Source organism: Brienomyrus brachyistius, chromosome 2, assembly GCF_023856365.1.
Source record: "Brienomyrus brachyistius isolate T26 chromosome 2, BBRACH_0.4, whole genome shotgun sequence".
In the NCBI taxonomy this organism is placed as follows: Eukaryota; Metazoa; Chordata; class Actinopteri; order Osteoglossiformes; family Mormyridae; genus Brienomyrus; species Brienomyrus brachyistius.
The window spans coordinates 21,579,196-21,594,922 of NC_064534.1; the positions used below are offsets into that span (position 1 = coordinate 21,579,196).

Here is a 15,727-nt window from a genome sequence, read left to right on the forward strand (position 1 = left end):
CTAATAGCTGACATACTGCTTGCAAATCTATTTCCTCATCCAGGAGGTCTTGTAAGGTAACCTCCGTTTCTTCCCTTAAAATGACCTCTGTTTCACCTCGGATAGTGTCGGCAACAGGGGTCTCCGAGGAGGGTCATTGGTCATTTTCGGTGGAGTTTGGATTAAATGGTCGCTTCCCTGACCTGCAGTCCCTGCTTAAATGTCCAGGTTTCCCGCATGTCCAACACTCTGTTTCCTGTGAAAACCCTCCTGTTTGTTTATTTCTAAATCTTCCTCGGCCTCTAAATCTTCCTCTTCCTCTACCTCTGAATCCCCCGCGTCCCCGAGGGTTCGTTTGCACTAGCGCTACCACGTCAGAGGCGCTGAATATTGTATCTGTCTTTTGCTGTTTCTGCGCTTTCTGTGCGTGTTGGGCATATTCTAAGGCTTGTTGGACTGAGCCAGTATTCTGATGTACCCAATGTTTGTCGAGATATTTTCGCAATTCAGGCTTTAGGCCTGCGACAAAAGCTCGTTTTAATTGTTGCTGATACACTCCTCCGTCTTCCTCGTCGTGAGGAATTCCTGAATTTCCCCTGAACACCACTCGCATCCTATCCATAAAATCCTCAGGTTCCTCTCCATCTTTTTGTTTGCACTGCGCTATTGGCCCATAATCTGCACGTCTCACGAAGACTGTGTCTATTCTCTCTCGCAGGTGTTGTAATGCTTGAATGAGTTCCTGTGAGTTATGTGCTAAGACTTCATCATTATTACCATGTCCTGTGAAGTCTCCCGCTACACGTCCCCATTTATGGGTAAACAACTGTCTGAGACATCTATACATTTCCCTGCCGTTCAAATGAAAACTACTTTGTAATTCTAGGATGGCAGTCCAAAACTCGGGTACCCCTTCTTCAACCGGGGGTATTCCTTTTAAAGCCGCTGTTCTATCCTCAACGGTCCAGGGTCTATATACTAACATAGTTTCGGGTCCTGCATTATTTGGCCCTCGATTTGGGTTTGCCACTTCTACGAGGGGACACTGCCATTCTACCTCCTCTTGTTCTGTGTTATTTTTTGGATGCCATTGTACTTTAGCTGTGGCCAAATCTTTTACAGGATATAGAGAGGGATCAGACCCTCGAGTTAACATGCGAGATGGTTCCACCCCCCCCCTTGCTTCTTGTCTATCTGTGGCTGGAACCAGCGCCGGTGCAGGCACCGGAATTTGTGGGGGCGGTGGAGGAGCTGGAGGGGCAGAAGGTCTTGCTGCCGTTTCTTCGTCTAGTGTGATTAAAGCCACCTGCAGTTTTTTCTCCTTATTTCCCTTTTTCTGTTGTCTCTTATTATCTCTTAGTTTACTCTGTTCTAACCATGCATCAGAGAAAACGTATTCCTTTTTTCTATCTTGGCCTTTTTTATTATTGGTAGTCTGTAACATCTCCAGTTTTAAGTTTCCCTGTAACTTTAATATGTCTGGAGTATGGAGTTTTCCTTCAAACCCATGTTTTTTCCTCCATCTCTGACTACTTATTTGTCCTGATCCTGGTTTATATCCTTCCATAAACTTCTCATCTCCCTCTAGTTTGATTTGTTTACTCTGATTTTTTCCCATTGTTACCTTTTATTGAATACACTACAAAAAATAAAAAATCCTAAAAGCAAGTCCCTGGCATGAGACCTCAGGAGGACACCAACACGGCCTTCTACTGTTCACTATTAGAGCAGCGGTGTTAGTTTTCAGGGATGAAACCCGTCCTTTATCCTTCAGTCACCAGTATGTTGTTGCTTTTAGGGTGGATCGTGTAGGTTAATCTAAAACCTATAAAAACACATCCACATACATCAATATATATATTTCCAATAACGCCTACTTTCTCTCCCGGTTAATTTCGGCTAACCTCAACCACATGCATGTCTTGGCCACCTACTTATTTAGGTGCCGTATCTCTCACTTGGCCACCTATTCACTTAGGTGCCGTGTTTCTCACCTGTATAGTGTGCTCTCTGTTCCGTCACCGAGGTCCTTCAGACATCACCAGACGTCGAGCGCAGTTCTAACCACCGGCCTGATGACGAATTCACATCACAGGTCTTTCTTGCACCCGACTTCGAGTGGCTGTCGACAGACTTCGGTGTCGCTTCTCTCGGCGTACTGGAGACGTCTTCGGGGTTCCTCGGATCCGGCTCGAAGGACCAAATTCTATGTTGGGGAAAGCGCCCGGCGTTTCCACCCCAACTCCACATTTATGAGACACACACAGGTTACAGTTTTACTTGCAAGGGTACCCACACTCTCTGCAATGCAAACTACAGCAGAATGTGTTACAAAGGGTGGTTCCCCTTGACTCCTTTATTTATAGTCAGTGGGAGGCGCAAGAGTCATGCAGAATAGGGAGGTGAGAGAAAGTTCTGGTTTTGCTAAGGTGGGAATGCTATTATTAATATAATCTAAAGTATGAGGCTAGGGGAAAACAAAATAATATATATACATATTTACATTCATTGCTGATCATACAGGAGTGATAACAAAATGATTAATAACAGTTTCTTCAACCTAACATTAAATAAATTGATCGTGTTGCCTTGTGGTGAAGACACAGCTTTGTGACACAATCTGCACATTATTTGCTGTTGTTCTTGGTCCGAATCGTTGAAACCAAAACGATTCCAAATAACTGACAAATAACCTCTTTTGTTGACCAAAGGTACCTGTCCTGCCATTTCGACCGTGAATGTGTTTTTATTGCTGTGCTGTAAGGAATTCGCTAACAGGGAGGGGCAAAGCGCACCCCTGAAAAATTAGTGGGCCGATCTGAATTTATTGGGCAAGATAAAATAGGGCACCATTTCAGTACGGGATACAAAGAAAGATAATTTTTATCGATAATTTTTTTCATAATCGTGAGAAGCCATAATTGTAATCGTGATTCAATTTCGATTAATTGCACAGCTTTATCGCCCGCCCTGGTGGACCTGCAGATAGTGGCACGTGGCTGGGCCACGGTTCTACTGGGCCTGTCTGGCAGCATCGCCCCGGCAGTCTGGGGGGGGGGGGCATGCTTGTGTCAGACTTTTACAGCAGACATGGAAAAAAAATCTGTGAGGATCTTTACTGTAGCTTATATGACTGTTTGTAATTCATGTGATTTTAAAATATTTGTGTGGCTGTTTATATGCTGGGGAAGAGTGTCATGTTTAGAGGAAGGGTGTGATCCACAGCTGTGTGTTGGTGGGCCCCCTTCCCTCTTTTTCCATCCTTCATCCTGCCCTTTGAAAAACTGGGTGGAACAGGGAGGGGGCGGGGAATGTGATGCAGGAATGCGGTTTCAGAAGGTCACTTTCTGGTAGTCGGAAGACACTCGTCGGTCTCTGAACTCGGAGTCCATGTCTCTGCTGTAAGCTGTCATCTTCAAAAAAAAAGCTGCTTTGGAGCTGTGGGAACTGGTCTGAATTCCTGCATGTTCCTGTTGGATTTCCCCTCTAACCCTTTGGACAAACGCAATCCTTTTCTCAATACTGTCTGCTTTCCTAAAATTCAGCCGGTGCTCTGTTTTTAGATCAAGCGGCAGCCATTTTAAGACCCCCGTGAAGGGGTGACACTCCGGACACACCCTGTCGAGCTCCGGTAAGGCAGTCTCCGAGGTCCCGATCCAAAGCAGTAACATTGGGCACTCGACAGGGTTTTGGAGCTTTGTGCCTGGGGGGTGTGCAACATTCATCTGGCAGTGAACCCCCCCCCCCCTTAGTGAAGGACTCCCACCAAACCAATCAGAGAGTCTTGGCCTCTCAATGCCCGTCATAATTTATTTTAATATAAGAAGAGGTTTACTGCCCCCCCCCCCCTTGAGATTCTCTCTCAGCATTTCCTGCAGTATTTTTACTTGACAAAATGTTAATTCTCAGCAAGATTTGGCAGTGGACCAGCCCCAAGGAGACGCATTCTGGGTTTTAAAATGTATTTATTTATTTATTTATTTGGGGTAATTGTCCCTGGATGGAGTGGTATTAAATTGGTGTAAATACCATGACATTTTCACAAATGCCCGTAATGAATATTCAATTCACCCCTGTGCCAAGAATCATCTGGCTTGTTCAGAATCCAAGTGGAAGCTCTGGAGTATTCGGGGATCCCACATGTGAATGAAGTCTGCTCCGGGTTTGTGTCTGCAGGGTGGCCTTTGGGTTATGGTTAGAAATCCCTAAACGCCTGTGAATTCAGTAGTTTATCATGGGGCACTGAAGCGGAACCCAAACGTAACAAACGTCCAGCCTCACGCCAGTTTTCTTAAATCGTTTTGTCGCTCAGTCATAGTGTGTGTGGGTGCATTCTTGAGAAGAGTTTATGCCAAGACTTATTACAACGGCCGTGTACATAAAAATTCCGCTCTGTAATCTGAGCCAAACTGCAGGCTTGTCTACTTTCGTCGGCTGGCTGGAGTGAGATTTTCAAATCGAGACGCGTCGGCACACGCATGCACACACAATTCACATGTATGTAACGGTTTCATTACCTTGTAAATAGTCTGTAGGGTTTGCAAACTACCCAAATGCTTTTGATATAGCTAATTTTAGATTTGTGATGGAATAATATAGTTTTGTAAGATTTCTTGTTTGAGCGTGAGAGTCATGAAACATGAGTCACGCCAGATGCATGAGAGATGTCACCCCTTTTTGTGTGCGGAACCTTTGGCTGCTTCTTAGCATGGATCAAGGTCTACCGAAGCAACCAGGTCCCATGGGATGACAGAGCTGGGGTGTTTCCTTGGAGGGGGGTATCTCTGCCCCCCTCCTGCCATGGGCAGGCTCTGTGTGCCCAGCCAGCCGGGTGGCATTTCGACACTTTGAATCTTTGCCTCCTGTGACCTTCACTGGGTAGGTCCGTGCTCCTGCACTGTGGACTGGACTCATCGTCATTCCATGTACTAATAACTGTAACCTCTTTTGGTTTTTTTCTGAGGCCGATACTGCTGTGTCTAACTGTACGGCTTTAAACAGACCCGGGTCGGTGAGCCTCTACGAGGTGGGAGTGGCTCATTCCATAAGGCTTGGTGTACAAATCCCCTCCAATTATTACAGCGATGCTGCCTGGGACTGTGGGGGGGTGTGGTCCTGCCTGTTGGGGGGGGGGGGGGATGTGGTCCTGCCTGTTGGTGGTGATGGGGGGGTGTGGTCCTGCCTGTTGATGGTGATGGGGGGGGGGGTGTGGTCCTGCCTGTTGGGGGGGGGGGGGGGGGAGATGTGGTCCTGCCTGTTGGTGGTGATATGGGGGGGGTGTGGTCCTACCTGTTGGTAGTGATGGGGGGGTGTGGTCCTGCCTGTTGGTGGCGATGGGGGGGTGTAATCCTGCCTGTTGGTGGTGATGGGGGGTGTGGTCCTGTCTGTTAGTGGTGATGGGGGGTGTGGTCCTGCCTGTTGGTGGTGATGGGGGGGGGGTGTGGTCCTGGCCGCTCGCGTATTTAGGCCTCAATCCCACTTCAGGGTGTCCAGGGATCTGGCACTGAGATCTACGCCGTTGCCTCTGTTCCATTACGTGTGTCCCAGGAGCTGAAACACATCACTTCAAAATAATGATTAAAGGGAGAGGAGCTTTATAAGATGGTGGGGTTGGGGGGCGGGTGGTGGAAGAAATGAGCAGCCAGCGTGCGGATTGGGCCTGGTCTTACTGCCCGTGTGACACGGGGCTGTGATGTCAGCCATCTTTATGACCATCTTAGTCATTTCTACATGAACTCCCTTAGCCCCTTTGGGGATAGGATGGATTCTACAGGCAGTGCTAGACGATACCAGAGTCTTAGCATTAGTGGCTGTCTGATGGGGCAGTGGCAGTGGGGCTGGCTCTCTCTCACACACACACTCACACACCCTGTCATGCTGTAAACGCACCCGCCTGATCATGGACCAGGCTAAGAGACTGGCCTGGGTGAGACACTGATATCCTGATGCATATTCATCACCTGCGCTCTAAGAATAGCTGCTGCATCCCTCCCCCATGTGCGTCTCCCCTGCAAATTGATGCAAGGAACCTGGCAAACAGTAGATAGTTCTGTGGGAAAACAAGATTTCCATTGTAGCCACAGCCCTCTAATTCACCCAGACCTGACACGCACCGTAAATTGTTTTCTGTTGGGGGTGGGGCTGGGGGGGGGGGGGGATCGACAGAGCCAGAGCTGGCCCCCCTTTCTAAGTTGCCACCCCCGCTGCACACTTTCAGGAAGGGGGTGGTGACGTAGGCCGGCTGGGCTCTGACTGATGAGTCCCCAAATGACATATCAGTAACAGGCATCCAGTCTTGAAAGAGGAGCCCTGGCAGGATACTGATGAAAAATTAACAAGCTACTTCCTCATCGGTCCAAACGTCCGGTCCCCTCTCTTCTGGCCAGGAGGTCTAGGGGGGTCTCGTGCGTGCAGACTGCTGGTGGGGCTGGGGGGTAGGCTGTCATCGATTCAGAATGAGACAAAGTTCTCTCTCCTCTCTGGAATAAATGACCCGACCTGCGAAAGCCAATGAATATTGGTATTTTCCCTGAATAATTTTGAACTAACACCTGCTTTGGCAGTATGTCCTGCAGATTGAGGATTCACTCCTCGTTTATGTAGTTAGGAGCTGGGGTGGAGCTATTGCAGGAGGCTTGACAACACCATAGCAGTTTGGCATCGCGGAGAGGTGACGTGAAACTTTTTATTGCGTTAATGTAAAGATTTTGTGAGTTGGGTGGGCAGAAATATGTTGATGCAGAATCTTCTCACCTTTGGTTCGGACTGATGTCTGCAGAGCCTGCGGTGGAGGTGGGAGTGAGGAGTTAATGTCTCGGCTCCTGCTCAGGGAGGAGGTGATGCGTGTCTGTCACTCCCCTCAAGACCTTTGTGTTTTTCTCTTTACCGCTCTACCATGCTTTTCATGACTAAATGACACTGGAGATATCAGTACTGCGTTCTTTCTGGACATTTTCCTCTGGGGGAAAAAATGACGTGCTTTGACTGTATCAGTGACCAGCGTGTTTGTTTTTTTTTTTTTAACATTGCTAAGTCTTAAATGTTTTTGGAGAAAATGTAGACAAGGAATGACTAGTTGAATGTTTGGGTGGGGTGGCTGGGGGGATATCAAGATGTATAGAGACAGTGCCACATCACACACAGACACTGAAGGGAGCTTCCATACTGTGGTCACCTATTTCCTTGAATAACAATGGTCACTTGCTTCACATGGTACAGATGCAATGATTGGCGGTTGTGAATTCAAATAACGTGAGTTCTTAGCAAAACTGATCACGTAACATAATTATAATGAATTACTAATTTCAGACCGATCTAGTCATTCAGTTACACTCCAATGCATGTATCAAAAAAGACTATTATTAATACTCTTGATATGGCAGTATTGTGCAGCGTTGGAGCGCACACACAGGGACACACACACACACACACACACACACAGGGACACACACACACAGGGGGACACACACCGAAACTGAGCCTCAGACTGAATCTCCCCGAGGTGGAATCAGATCCATGTTTTTTTTTTCTATTCTCACATGAAAGGAACCTTCATCTTTGTTGTTTTAAATCTGCATTCAGAGGAGCTGAGCATCTTCTCTACTAGGTGTTACATAATTGAAGATCTATCTGTCTCCACCCATCTGTCATCTCCAAACCTCCCCGTCTTCGACTCGAGCTGACAGCTGGAGCAAACTTTTCTCAGCGAAATTTCGATCTTCCAGCACAAGACGGATCATCCACATGCTGAGATACCTGCCACTGCAGTCAGCCGGAATTCGCCGGTGGCTCCCTCGGTGGATAAAGCACTGCAGTCTTTTCCACCCTTTTAATGAGAGCTGGCTACAGCCAAACACCAGGCCAGTTCAGCATCCCCCCAACCCCACTGCCCTGCAACACTTTGGTCGTCTCTCTGGCTCCCAGAGATGTTCGTTTTCATTGGAAATCGGTTGACAGGTCATTGACCCTGACACCCCCTACTGGTTTCCAGTCGAATGTTAATTCTGAGTTTAAAGAGGAACTCTTGTAGGCCCGGGCTTAAACAGACGCAGACTGTTGAATGGAAATAGATGATTGAAGCATTAACAAGCAGGCACTTTAGAATGAGTGAAAGCCTCTCTTTCCATTGCTTTGATTAAGCATCTTCATCGATCCGTCGCATCTCCTTTACGTCCTTCACAAAGTCACGGGGAATCACGTCACACATGCGGTGAAAAGATCTTTGGGAAGTTCTGGCGATTGAAGAAGATGGCAGAGAAAAGACTCAATAACTGGTGAATCGTTGATTAAACGATCTAAATCACGAGAGCTGACCGCTGGGCGTAGCCCTGTGCTTGACAAGATGGCTACGACTTGCCCATGTTTCAGTATGACCTTATGAAGGGTGGAAGGGGATGAATGGTGAGTAAATGGCAGAGGCGGAGATTTCATGTCCAGAGAGTACAAATTCAGACCAAGATTTTGTTTCAACCAACCAGTTGAGTACTCTGTGACTGTGACTCTTTATGCTGAACTGGTTGGTTGAAACAAAATCTTGGTCTGGATTTGGACTATCTGGACCTGAAATCTCCACCTCAGGTACATAGGATGCTGATAATCAGACGCATAACAGCCGGAGCTGACAACCATATGTAACCCCAACCGGTTGATTTAAACTGGGGAATAAATTGACTTTAATGGCTTGTAAGGACGGCCTTGTCCTTGTTAGACAGTGTTTTATTCCACTTGATGAACTCGCAATTCCAGCCAATAGCATATTGTTGGCCCTCCCCTCTTACTTTGTCAGCGTGACTTAAAATGTCAGGAGGCTTTGGAATCGCTGCATGAAAAGGCTGAGCATCATCCCCTTGGGATCCTATACACGTGGAGAAAGACGATGGTCTTCTGCTTCCGGAATGATCCTGTGTATGTGGACAGTCATTAGACTCAAAGAATTTGATTTCCCTGGGAATTAAATGATAATTAAATAATTTGATAATTGGTTTTTCCATGAAAGGTGTAATGATTAAAATCCTTAGTCCAGAGTCATTAGCCTGTCTGGGAGGTAAAGTTACGCAATCTCTAGGGGATAGTCCAGTTAAAACTGGTAGACATAATGGGGGATGGAATTGGTTTGAATTGAGTTAACAATAGATTATTCAGTTTCTTACCCACAAACCATACATTTAAAGCGGGACTTTGCAGGACCAACTGCCCAAAAAAACAATTTCAAAATTATTTCCAACATGACCTTCAGCATCCACCCATTTCAGCTAGAACATGTTTTTAATACATGATGATAATTTTTTTGTTTGGTTGCCTATAATCACATGTAACTATCTCCAGCAGACTAACAGCTTAAGCTGATCTTATTCTGATAGTTCTATTTCTTAAAGTCATATTAACATCGCCTGCATCTGTCTTTGCAGCCTTGATATTTTTGCTGATACAGCATTAGAGTTTTATCGTCATGCCGGCTGGATCGAACCTGAGGCAAACGTCAGAGTGTTTTGAATTTTTAACAGTTGCTAAGGAGTTGAACTTCTCAGTGCCCATCTTACCTGCCGATGAGTCCATCCTTCTCCAGCACTTATTACTCTGTTTACCACGTTTTTTTCATTAGACCCAAAGCATTAGTTATGTCATCTGGAATCACTGTATATTTTAATTAGTCTTATAAAGTAACTGCCTGTAACTGTTAATTAGCCCACAGCAGAGGGTTGTCCCAGTTCTGTCTCAAAGTTAAACAGTGACTCAAAATGTACTCAAAATATAATTTAAATAATTGACTTGATTTTTGGCTTTTAGCGATTAAAAAACAGCAAAGTTTTGGTGAAAAAGTTCGCAGAGCTTCAACACCGACTCTCACCAGGATTTACTTCACCAGGAATCAGGTAGACGAACAAAGCTGGTTATATTGCTGCTGCTGATTCCATATAAACCAGTTTTGAGTGGGTGGTAAACCTTCTAACTTTTAAAATTCTTTTAATGGGATGACGGATTTCTTCTGAAGTCAGGCCTGTCACTGGGCTCTGCTGTCCTTTGATGTTCTTTGTGAGTTTCTTTCTCCTGAAACCTTGACGGCCTTAAGACCACCACAGCTTTATGTCGTCGTCTTATTTCTGAACTGTAAATGCAAGGATTTTCTAAATGAAGGGGCCTTCTGGGGGCTGATAGTGGGCTGAGCTCTCGACAGGTCCGTTTGGGGTGTGGTTAGTGCCCTTTCAGACGTCCCTGTCTTTGCGTTACGGCGAAGCTGTAGGACCATTCAGCCACGTTCTTGTTTCTGGAGATGAAGTATGGTTTGGAGTAGGACACTTTCCACAGCTGGTATGTTTGGGAATCGGTGAACTAAACCTCTGTGTTTGTGGTCAGAAGGTTGCCGGTTCCATCCCTTGCCTCGCCAGAGTAGTCACATGATCCTAGGCCCTTCAGCAAGGCCCTTAGCCCCAACTCCTGGCTGACCCAACACTGTGACCCCCAGGCTTGCTCGCACCTACCTATCTGTCTCATGGGGTAGGGCGAAAAGAGAATTTGCCCAGAGGGATCAATGAAGTATTACTATACAGTCCACCATTGCATTTTCTCCATCGCAGTTTTAATATATTATAGGGTTGGCATAAGAAATTAAATGGGATTTTTTTGCAAAATCCAAATACAGCAAATGGCAAATTCAGAACACAACACAAAAAACTTGCTAACTTGTATACGTGTGGTGCTGGTGGAGAGGATGCCAAGCGTGTTTGCGGCAGCTTCTCGCAGTGATTTTCTTTGTATTCTGCATTCTTCATCTTGTTTTTGTCCTGCTCGGTAAAGGGATTAAGGGGGACCCAAACATTTTGCACAGTTTTTCGAGATCATGGGAGCTCTACACCCCTAATCCCCGCGCCTGACCTATACAGTCCTACCCCTGAGGGTGAACTGTTGCATCGATGTAGACTTTGCTGTTTATTGTTTCACCCTTCATTTTGTATAACTCTTTCAGGATATCTTTACGATCATGTGATCCATGTGCGTTTAGGCCTGACACCCAGTGCATGATGGGAAGGGTAATGATGAATTTAATAATCTCTGGCCTACAGTATCTGGTGTTTTGAAAATGAGAAGTATGGCCTTCCTGCGCAATTTGTGCCATACTCTGTAGTCACTGTAGAAGGTCCCATTGTTCATATTTCTCTCACTAAGAATGTTTGAATTTTTCTAAGCTGAGACATGAAAACACAGTAACAGCTGAACAAAGTTGGTTTAGTGTGAGCAGTTCTCGACATTCCTGAATTGGATATTGAATTATTTGAGTTTTAGTTTGATCTCACTCCCTCTTGAGTTTGCATAAGGAAACACTGCGTAGCTCAGCTCATGGCTGCGGTATCGCTGCACTTCTGCCGTCTGGGCTGTGGATCCCTTGAAAAAAGTTGGTTTGTGCAGGAAGTCAGAGAGACAGGTTTGTAACGTTCCAGTGTCATTCAGATGCTTCCAGGCAGCTTTGGGAGGATGATGGCGGGAGACGGTGATTAACCATGTGCTGAGGGTTACACATTGCACAACTAAGATCCCCCCGGAATGCAGGTTAGACCGTTTGAGGCGGTATGGCTACTGTACAGCAAGGAGCCCTGGGGGGGGGCGCGGGGCGCGTTCCCTGCTCTTAAAGGGGGGGGGGGGGCTGACTGCTGGTACTGTTTCATAAACCCACAGACACTGATGGAAATTTGTTTATTTCAGAGTTCAGAAAACATCTCTTTGCATAAGGGCCAGTAGGGGTTTGGAGTAAGGTCCTCAGTATTGGGTGGGAGCGGCTCCTGACGTTTATTAAATTCAACTCCAGAAGAAATTAATCTTTGAGAATGAGATTTTAAATATCCAAGCAAACGAGACTTCCTGAATGGCAGAATGTATCTGTCTGTGTGCCTGTGCCTGTGTCTGTGTGCCTGTGTCTGTATCTGTGTGCCTGTATCTGTGACTGTGTGCCTGTGCCTGTGTCTGTGTGCCTGTATCTGTGTCTGTGTGCCTGTATCTGTGCCTGTGTCTGTGTGCCTGTATCTGTGTCTGTGTGCCTGTGCCTGTATCTGTGTCTGTATGCTTGTGCCTGTGTCTGTGTGCCTGTATCTGTGTGTCTGTGTCTGTGTGTCTGTGTGTCTGTGTGCCTGTATCTGTGTGTCTGTGTCTGTGTGCCTGTATCTGTGACTGTGTGTCTGTGTGCCTGTGTTTGTGTCTGTGTCCCTGTGTCTGTGTCTGTATGTCTTGTCTGTGTGCCTGTGCCGAATTTGACACCCCTGTCTTGCTTCTACAGTACTCTTCCATACACACGTAGTGACGAATGAATAATCTGCTGGTCTCAGAAGTCACCCAAGATGAGCCCCGCCTGACACACCCCACGAGGACAATGACCTCAGACCCCTGAGTTAACCTGCCGCCTGTTTGGGAGCAATATAGCTGAGAGATGACTGGATAGATCAGCTTGCATTTTGGTTTTTTCCAGAAAAGCTGTGGTGTCCAGATCTGCTCTGTCCTGAAATCTCGAGAGAGACAACAGAGGGAGGAGTTTAATCGCAGCCACAGAATTACATAGGAAGTCATTAGAATGGAGTTTCTGAAATTGACCTGTGGAAACGGACATGGTTTTGGGAGATGGCTGTTCATGCGGGTGGACAGAATGACCTACTGCCGGGTTACTCCTGATGACACGGTTCGTTTCGGTGTCGCCCCCTTCTGGTGTGCGATGTCTTTAAGAAGCTGTCACCCTAGTGTGTAGGAATATGACAGTCCCGTTCCTTTAAAACAACAAAGATGAAGGTTCCTTTCACTTAAAGGGCCGGTGCAAATATACCCTGGCGGGGGCATTATTGTCCGTGCCAGTGATGGCCGAATTTGGCCGTTTCTCCCACACGGCCGTCACACCAGGCCGAGCTCTCTGGGTGCGCCGCTGACGGCCGCCAGCTGTAGCCGAAACACCGCGGCCGGCTTTGCGTCGCATCAAAGCTACGGCCGGCCTTTCATCATTCCTGCAGCCGCTGCTAATTTTCATGTTTTTGTTCCCCTCCATTTATTTGCTTTTCATTGTGAGGGACACTTTGTGGCAGCATTTATCAGCACGGGATTCATATCTGTACAGTTGTTTATGTTCTAGGGGCTTTTTGGAGAGTTTTCTCCTTGATGCCCCACAGGGTGGCTTGAGGTCAGACTAATGGCTGAGGAAACCCCCCCCCCCCCGTTTCTTGCGAACGGAAACATCCGCTCCGCTGCACATTCTTTAGACATTTTCGGCCGCATGGCTGAAAGTTTGGCCTTTGAAGGGTTTTGAGCTCCCGCAGGTCACCGTCATTTAGTAATTACGCCATCCTCCCAGTGATTTACACCTAGCTTCTCAGCTCTACAGATAAACAATGTTTTAAAATCATTGCCTTTATTACCATCGGAAACATTTTTTTTTTATTGTAGCATTAGGATTAGCAAATAATTTCAGTTGAAATGGGACGTGTTAATAATCTGGTTTTGGGTTTCACTTTCCTTCATGCAGCATCGATATGCTGATTAAAATGGTTATTTGTTGTACATAAATGTTTGTAATTTTTGAGTGTTTCTGTTCTGCTTTGGTTTGTTGATGAAAGTGAATCACAGCCACTGGTCATGTTTAACGCTCAAGAGGAAGTAAGTGTGTGTGTGTGTGTGTGTGTGTGTGTGTGTGTGTGTGTGTGTGTGTGTGTGTGTGTGTGTGCGGATGTCCTCGCGCTGGGCTGATCTTTAGTTGACACTAACGCTCAGGCTCCATGTGGGTGTGCTCGCCTTTGTTCAGGTGGATGATTGATGGTGTGTAGAATCAGGTATTTCAGCCCCCTCTCTGGCTTGAGTTTCCATTGTCTCCATCCTAGCTAGCTGTTTGTCCACTGTGAGGTCCAACAATGACAGTTACCCCACATCCGAATCCATTGGTGTGAGGTGGGGAGCAATGGTGTAGGAGAGCGTTTGAGACCGGGGGGCACAAAAATTTAAATACATTGGTCTGTGTGCCGGGGTGGATGAATGAAGCTAAATTAAATATGGGGGGGGGGGGGTCATTCTCCCTTTCCCTGGTTCCTAGACCCCTGGCAAGAAGGGTCTTAATCATAGAATGGTCCAGTGTGGTCCTAGCGAGCTCAGCATTGGAGAGCTCAGGTGGGAAACAGACCCAGCACTTCTATGGGGGGAGCAGATGTTTTTAAGTAATACTCCCCCCCCCCACGAGACTGCCATTTTCAACCAGGCCCCAGGTGTGTTTGCACAAGGACCTAATTTAAATTATAATAACAGCCAAGGGAGGCGACTGATCGCTTGGTGAGAGTACAGTGACTGTGATGATGGAGCTGAGTTGGTCTCTGTTTTGATAGCTCCCAGGTCCTGGGGACCCCGGCCGGCAGTATCTGGATACGGGGCTCTCTCACCACGTTGCTTCTCGGTGATGCTGGTGTGGAGCTCCAGGACGCTCCTTCATTTAAATGGGGGGCAGGGGGGTGGGGGCTCTGCATCCCACTGTAGCAATGCGGTATCGAAGGGACCCAGGGATGCTACCCTTGTTTTTTTTTTTTCCTTCTGTGGGAACTGGAAGAATGCTGTCTCGTCTCCGAACAGTGCTTAAGGTACACCTGCCTGTGAGTAAAATTTAAGCTGTCTATTTTTAGGTAGAGGTGTGCGCTGAAAGGCATTTATTCTTGTGGGGAAAGCCCAGCCCAGCACACTCCTGTGAAATCTCTGCATTTCATTTTGAGCCGTAGAGGAGAGGGAATGTACGCATTGTTCCTCTCATCCATTAACAGCATTTTCAGTTTAAGGGAATCACAGATTCCCGGGCAGCCTGGAGGGACACAGTGTGCGTTTTGCCTCATTTGCCCTGTTCCGTAAATACAACGCCTCTTTGTCTGTGTGATCCAAAGCCCCGGTACACGGGCCCCGCGCCGCTGAGCGAAGCCGGGGCTGAACGGCTGGCTGCTTCCCATCAGCCCCGGCGCTGCCGTGTGTCGGCCAGTGAGCTCCCGTTTCTTGGGCAGAGGCTCCTCACATTCCTTCCCAGCATGCTTTGATCTATTCCCAAAACCGCCGCCTTGACGGCACGCATTCTGGGCACCGCTGACATGCCTTTGACGCTCCACAGCTAATTTACAGTCGCTGTAACGTCCACACAGGCACTGAGTCTTAAAAGGCCAGCAACCTCGTCGTGGCGGAACAGCTGGTCTCGGGATTTTTACAGCCCTTAATGTTTAACGCTGGGTATCCTTACATGCTTTAGAAGTTTTAGATCCTGGGACTGCAGTGACACAGGGAATATGTGTTTTCTGAAGACTGGCTGGACCTGATGATGGGACATGCTGTTGTACCCTTAAGTGTAGAACTGGTTGCCCCAGTGAAGAGTCCAGCTGGGTATTTGGGCTGGAATCCCCTTTGGCTAAAATAGGCCTAACAGAAATAATCCTTGTTTAAAGGGGCAAAAGCCATCTTGTCATTTAGTGTCACCATGACAGTTGAAAGCCATGTATTGGAAAGCAAGAAGAGAATAGAATACCACCCCTCCCAAGTACTGTGGGTATGTAGGCAGCAGGAGCCATTTGAATGAGGACCTGCTTATCAGGGCATCAGAACCCCACTATACGGGAGCTTACATACAACCTGCAGGTCTCCCTGATCCGTGTTGACTCGAATCTGGGGCTGACACAGCATCCTGGGGGTGTGACTCAAACCCGAGGGCAACACTCCCTCCCAAGAGTGTGCGTCTCCCTCGTGTCTGCATTCATCAGCTGGGCTC

At 47.2% G+C, this 15,727-nt stretch overlaps 1 protein-coding gene across 6 annotated transcripts in view; it reads left to right on the forward strand.

Annotated features, from left to right (window-relative positions):
• The window catches only part of arvcfb (ARVCF delta catenin family member b), a 123,711-nt gene that overhangs the window by 46,057 nt on the left and 61,927 nt on the right, over positions 1-15,727 (forward strand). The window lies entirely within an intron of this gene.